Source organism: Portunus trituberculatus, chromosome 23 (genome assembly GCF_017591435.1).
Source record: "Portunus trituberculatus isolate SZX2019 chromosome 23, ASM1759143v1, whole genome shotgun sequence".
Classification (NCBI taxonomy): domain Eukaryota; kingdom Metazoa; phylum Arthropoda; class Malacostraca; order Decapoda; family Portunidae; genus Portunus; species Portunus trituberculatus.
Window position 1 is genome coordinate 12,348,320 of NC_059277.1, and position 7,500 is coordinate 12,355,819.

Here is a 7,500-nt window from a genome sequence, read left to right on the forward strand (position 1 = left end):
GTAGTAGTAGTAGTAGTAGTAGTAGTAGTAGTAGCAGCAGCAGTAGTAGTAGTAGAAGTAGTAGTAATAGTAGTAGTAGCAGTAGGTTAGGTTAGGTTAAGTATCATCACCACAACGATTGTCATTCCTTGTGGTGAGTCACGGTAAAGGTTCGAGAAGCATGTAGTGTGTCCTCACCAGCCTTTCCTTCCTGTCATCCTTTCCAACCTGTGCTTGCTCTCTTCTCTGCTTCCATTGTGTCTTGCTCGTGTGTGTGTGTGTGTGTGTGTGTGTGTGTGTGTGTGTGTGTGTGTGTGTGTGTGTGTGATACTTCTACTTATACTTCTACTTTTACTTATACTACTACTACTACTACTACTACTACTACTACTACTACTTTCTTCCTCTACTTCTTGATCTTTTTTCCTTCCTACTACTACTACTACTACTACTACTACTACTACTACTACTACTACTACTACTACTACTACTAGGAAAAAGTGATGAGGTTTGTCCACCTAGGCGACGTGAGATATACCACGTCAAGATAAGTGTATGTGTGTGTGTGTGTGTGTGTGTGTGTAAGGAGAAAGTCTTGTGTGTATTTGGTTACGCTGATTGTGTGTGTATATGTGTGTATGTAATTCACCTCGGTCGTCTGCTGGTCACCCAGCCAGTCTTCCCCATTACGGAGCGAGCTCAGAGCTCATAGACTGATCTTCGGGTAGGACTGAGACCACAACACACACCGGGAAAGCGAGGCCACAACCCCTCGAGTTACATCCCGTACCTATTTACTGCTAGGTGAACACACCCCACACATTAAGAGGCTTGCCCATTTGCCTCGCCGCTTATCGGGACTCGAACCCGGCCCTCTCGATTGTGAGTCGAGCGTGCTAACCACTACACTACGTGGTGTGTGTGTGTTGCCATGAGTGTGGTTTGGGTAGACCAGTATGGTGGAGTTGGGTCTGGCAGCAGCAGTAGTAGTAATAGTAATAGTAGTAGTAGTAGTAGTAGTGGTAGAATTTAAAAGTACACCTTCATCAAAATAGTTCTGCTGCTACTACTACTACTACTACTACTACTACTACTACTACTACTACTACTACTACTACTACTACTACTACTACTACTCACTTACAAACGTAAGTAAACAATTAAGTTGTATACAGACGAGTGACAAGGCGTCTTTCACTACAAGCTTCTCCAAACCTTGCCACAGAGAAATACTTACTGTTGTTTAGGCCTATCCCAGCCCACCCCACCCCACCCCTCCCAGGCCCACCCCTCCCCACCATATCCCTCCCCACCACTCCCCACCTTACCTCTCCCCAGCCCAGCCCAGGCCTACGTGAGGGGCGTTAGGTAGGCCGCAGTCACACACACACACACACACACACACACACACACACACAGAGGTTTCGTGTGTGTGTGTGTGTGTGTGTGTGTGTGTGTGTGTGTGTGAGAGAGAGAGAGAGAGAGAGAGAGAGAGAGAGAGAGAGATTAGGGTTAGAACGGATGAATGCTTGCGGAAAGAGATGTGGAGAGAGAGAGAGAGAGAGAGAGAGAGAGAGACCGGCTTGACCATGAACGTGTGTGTGTGTGTGTGTGTGTGTGTGCGCCTGAAGTCACGAACAATGCTGTCTCACCGTTCTCTCTCTCTCTCTCTCTCTCTCTCTCTCTCTCTCTCTCTCTCTCTCTCTCTCTCTCTCTCCTCTCACATGCCTCTACCTCTCCTCTCCTCCTCCTCGCCTCCTACCTCACCCTTCCTGCGCCTCCTCCTCCTCCTCCTCCTCCTCCTCCACTATGTTTTTGATGTAGTAGTTGTTGTTGTTGTTTATGATGTAATTTTGGTGGTGGTGATGCTTTACTACTACTACTACTACTACTACTACTACTTAAACAATAGGAAAAAAACAAAGCTATAACGTTTCACTTAATTTCCTTTCTATCCTGAAATGACGAGGAGGAGGAGGAGGAGGAGGAGGAGGAGGAGGAGGAGGAGGAGAAGAAGAAGAAGAAGAAGAAGAAGAAGAAGAAGAAGAAGAAGAAGAAGAAGAAGAAGAAGAAGATAGGAAGCCAAACCCTCTGTTATTAATACACACCCACACTGTCCTGTACACACACACACACACACACACACACACACACACACACACACACACACACACACACACACTACCCACATCCACGAATTATCCCACTTTCTCACCCACCTTCAGAGTCCCAGTTCCCACACACCCCCCTCCTTACCCCACAACAGTACCCACACACCTCTCTCCACCCCCTACACATGTACCCGCATCCACTCCCCCCCTGACTCTCTTATCCACATTCCCCCTTCCTAACCTAACCTGCCTGAGAAAATGGTTACATATTCACGGTTTTTGCTGTTGTGTGTGTGTGTGTGTGTGTGTGTGTGTGTGTGTGTGTGTGTGTTCTTAAGTGCGTTTCTAAGTGCCCTTTCGAGACTGATAAGTGTGGATGTTAGGATAAGTAGCAGGGAATATCTGGGAAAAATTATTGGTAGTAGTGGTGGTGGTGGTGGTGGTGGTGGTGGTGGTGGTGGTTGTTGTAGTAGTAGTTGTTGTTGTTTGTAGTAGTAGTAGTAGTAGTAGTAGTGGTAGTAGTTGTAATAGTTATAGTAGTAGTAGTAGTTTTTGTTTGTTGTTGTAATGGTTGTAGTAGTAGTAGTAGTAGTAGTAGTAGTAGTAGTAGTAGTAGTAGTAGTAGTAGAAGTTTGTTGTTGATAATGCTGTTTGTTATTGTAATAGTTATAGTAGTTGTGGTAATAGTAGTAGTAGTAGTAGTAGTAGTAGTAGTAGTAATAGTAGTAGCAGCAGCAGTAATAGTACCAGACACATCTTAATTATACTCTTTAAATCAAACTCTATATTAAATAATGAGAGCTTAGAATGAAACTATGCTCTCTCTCTCTCTCTCTCTCTCTCTCTCTCTCTCTCTCTCTCTCTCTCTCTCTCTCTCTCTCTCTCTCAGCAACCGGTGAATCTGCGCGACAAAAACACAGTAAGGTTTATTTTACTCTTATCTTTTATCACAAACTTTTTTTTCTCTTGATGAGGAGAGAGAGAGAGAGAGAGAGAGAGAGAGAGAGAGAGAGAGAGAGAGAGAGAGAGAGAGAGAGAGAGAGATGTGCCCAGCCAAGCAATTTCACTGTCTATACATTTCTACCTTGTAATTATATATGGGTAAATAAACCATTTGAATTAGAGAGAGAGAGAGAGAGAGAGAGAGAGAGAGGGGGGTGGCTTGCTGGCTTGTGACTGGCTTAACACTTTTGGTTTTAATTTGGTCTTATTTACAAGCCACTCCTGATTTTCCTTCGTTTTTGTTTTGTTTTTGTCATTGGAAACTTTTTTTATTATTTCTGTTCTTTGTTGTGTGTGTGTGTGTGTGTGTGTGTGTGTGTGTGTGTGTGTGTGTGTGTGTGTGTGTGTGTGATTTATAGCCTCAGTATCATAACCGTACTGGGATCATATGAAGATCTTCCCCCCCCCCAAAGTATCCAACTGAAGATGCACCCCCAGTCGCGCTCATCCCACATATAAATTGTTGATGCTCCCCATTAACATATAATATAAATAAACAACATAAGGATCAAATAATAAAACATTATTCAGATTACTTTCTTGTTACACTAAATATTGCAGGAAAAATATATATATTACACTAACATTTTTAAATCAATTCAATTTTAAAATTACACTAATATTTCAAAATCTTTAAAAATATAAATCACACTAAATATTGCAAGAAAATATGAGTACATAGGTTATCAAAAGCATCCCGGAAGAAACGGTCACGCCACATAAATCCTTGAAGATAAGAATTCAAGAAGTCCCGCCTGCATCCTCGCATCATCTTGATATGTGCTTTATGTTTGTTCCAGTACGATTCTATGGCCTGAGTGTGGACACCAGTTTGCGGATCCACAAAATTGAGTGAATGGTTCACTGTCCTGTGTGTGAAGCCCAATCCTTGTATATTATTGTAAGCCCTCCACTCATCACTGTGGATTATTGATCCCTGTCGCACTACTGCTTGTATTATAGGGAGAAGTGTGACAGCATCCCTTTTGTCTACAATTTCCATGTATCCTGTTGCTGGTGAGGTGCTGGTATCGACCATTCCAAATACCCACATAGGAGTGTGAGGTCCTCTGCCCCGATGATGCTTTGGTTTGTGAGAAAAACACGATTCATCGATATGCACAACTGTTCCTGGACCACCAAGTTGCACTGGGTTAGCCTGAAGATATCTATTGCACACTCCCGGAAAAAAATGTAGCAGTCGATGATGGTCTTCTCAGAAACACCAACTTGACGGCTTGCCCTTGATTCACTAAAACGTTCACTCCACATATGTATTGCATGAACCCAGCTCTGAAGTGTTAATCTAGAGTTGGCGATAAACGATCCAGTCCTTATAGATACTGTAGATTTATACTTTGCACAGTCTTTGGTCTGGCATTTCCAAGCATATCCATCATTAGATTTGGCATACTTCGTCCAGTTCATTTCATTATCACAAGAGGGACATTTCACTTCACCTTTAAGCATTCTGCGTTGCTTAAGCCAATTAATAACAGGCAGAGAATCTTCAGTTAGCAAGGGCAGCACAGCAGTCTTGAAAGTATCACGGTCCATGGTGCTCTGGAAATTTTAAAGATTCCGAGGAAACTTGGGTTCGCTATTCGGAGGTTCGGAACCCAAAACCGGCGAATATTCGGGTTCGGATTCGGAACCCAAAAAAAGGTTCGCGCGCCCACCTCTGAGTAATATTAGTAGTAGTAGTAGTAGTAGTAGTCTTATTAGTCGTAGTAATAGTAGTAGTAGTAGTAGTAGTAGTAGTAGTCATCATATGAAGATCCTCCCCCCAAGTAGATTTGGGGGGGAGGATCTTCATATGATCCCCGTACTGTACCATATCAGAGAGAGAGAGAGAGAGAGAGAGAGAGAGAGAGAGAGAGAGAGAGAGATAAACAACAGTGACAAAAACGAGAAAAAAAAGTGAAATAAAAACAAAACTATTTCTGTCTTTCTTTGTCTACGCTGACTTATTGAGAGAGAGAGAGAGAGAGAGAGAGAGAGAGAGAGAGAGAGAGAGAGCGACCCAAACCCACAAAGGACAGTATGAGTGTGTCTGTCTGTCTGTCTGTCTGGGAGGGAAGGAAGGAAGGAGAGGAGGAAAGGACAGGAGGAAAGGAAGGATATGAATCTTTACCAGAGAAGAAGGAGAAGGAGGAGGAGGAGGAGGAGGAGGAGGAGGAGGAGGAGGAGGTCACTTCGTAATGTTTGATTTTTGGAAATGATAAAATACCATAACCAGCGAGAGAGAGAGAGAGAGAGAGAGAGAGAGAGTGGGTGGTGGTGTCGTGGCCTGTTTAGCCTTGAACGCCATTACCACCACCACCACCACCAGCACCATCAGCAGCACCACCACAATCACAGCCACCACCACCATCACCACCAATACTATCACCACCACCACCACCACCACCTCTACTACTGTACAACGAGAGAGAGAGAGAGAGAGAGAGAGAGAGAGAGAGAATTTTAATGTAAACCAACACACACACACACACACACACACACACACACACACACACACACACACACACACACACACACACACACACAGAGTAGTAGTAGTAGTAGTAGTAGTAGTAGTAGTAGCAGTAGTGGTAGTGGTAGTATAGTTTAGAATTGGTTATATTAAGATTTATGATTTACAGAAGAAGGAGGGAAGGAGGAGGAGGAGGAGGAGGAGGAGGAGGAGGAGGAGGAGGAGGAGGAGGAGGAGGAGGAATACAAAGGAAAGACCAAGCAACAACAGACTCTGGGGTCCTTACTAGGCTGCTTGGTTAACTATTCTATACTAACTACACAGTGTGAGAGACAGGACAGCAAAGCAGAAGGCTTCTCCCCAGGAGGAAGAGGAGCAGGAAGAAGAAGAAGAAGAAGAAGAAGAGGAGGAGGAGGAGGAGGAGGAGACACCTGAGGATATTAAATTTTAATCACAGGTTCAGATATACGTGACTTGTAAATAATTTCTTCCTCCTCCTCCTCCTCCTCCTCCTCCTCCTCCTCCTCCTCCTCCTCCTCCTCCTCCTCCTCCTCCTCCTCCTCCTTTTTAAAAACACATCATGCTCTCCACTATCGTAACAAACAATTAAAATTCGCCTGTGTGTGTGTGTGTGTGTGTGTGTGTGTGTGTGTGTGTGTGTGTGTCTTTGTTGAGTGTCTGGCCGTGGCGTGCATTGTGAAGATCTGAGCCACACATGTACCACTTACAAAACGCCCTAATTTGAAGACTCGCCAATTCTCAAGAGTGATTATATCGTTCTACTGACAGAATTATAAAATTTCAACGTTATTATCAGGAGAAACACTCTTGAGAACCTGGTTTGCCCTCTCTCTAACCTTGCAAAGTAGTGAGATAGCGAAGTTTATCAGAATACAATGTTTTGATAACTTACGCGAATATACAAGGGTGTTTTTGTGGTTCTAGTGGCAGATTAGCTGGTTTATATGGTATACTAGTGAAATATTAACTAGTTGACATGCTTTTAGTGACATTAACTAAACAGGAGAAACGCTCATGTGAACTTGGCTAATTATCTTTGCCCTTAGAAAACAGACGCAGTGAGAGAGAAAATGATCCTATATATTCAAGGGTGTTTGTGGTTCCAGTGACAGATTAATTAGTTTTCAACATTATCAACAGGGGAAACACCTCAGAACCTGGCTATTTATCTCTGGCCTTAGAAAACAGTCGCAGTGAGAGAGCAAATGATCCAATATTCAAGGGTGCTTTTGTGGTTCTAGTGACAGATTAACCAGACTTCAACATTATCAACAGGAGAAATACTTGAGAACGCGGCTATTAATTTATTTGGCATTGCAAGATACTCGTGGTGAGCTAGCAAAGTTTTTTTTTATGTTACACGAATATTCAAGACCGTTTTTGTGGTTCTAGTGACAGATTAACTAGATTTCCACCTTATCAACAGGAGAAACACTTGAGAACGCGGCTATTTATTTATTTGGCATTGGATTGTCGTGGTGAGCAGCAAAGATGTTAGTATTCAAGTGTTTTGTGGTTCTAGTGACAGATAACTAGATTTCATCAACAGGAGAAACATTTTGAGAACCCGGCTATTAATTTATTTGGCATTGCAAGATTGTCGTGGTGAGCTAGCAAAGTTTTTTTTTTAAGTTACACGAATATACAAGACCGTTTTTGTGGTTCTAGTGACAGATTAACTAGATTTCCACCTTATCAACAGGAGAAACACTTGAGAACGCGGCTATTAATTTATTTGGCATTGCAAGATTGTCGTGGTGAGCTAGCAAAGTTTTTTTTATGTTACACGAATATTCAAGACCGTTTTTGTGGTTCTAGTGACAGATTAACTAGATTCCTGCTTTATCAACAGGAGAACCATTCTTGAGAACCAGGCTAACCATGGAAAACAGTCATGGTGAGAGAGCGAGT

At 43.0% G+C, this 7,500-nt stretch overlaps 1 protein-coding gene and 1 pseudogene across 3 annotated transcripts in view; one reads left to right on the forward strand and one right to left on the reverse strand.

The window, feature by feature from the left end:
* The window catches only part of LOC123507810 (innexin inx2-like), a 79,016-nt gene that overhangs the window by 23,916 nt on the left and 47,600 nt on the right, over positions 1-7,500 (reverse strand). The gene's annotated exons all lie outside the window — the stretch shown is intronic.
* The window catches only part of LOC123507720, a 70,260-nt pseudogene that overhangs the window by 12,731 nt on the left and 50,029 nt on the right, over positions 1-7,500 (forward strand).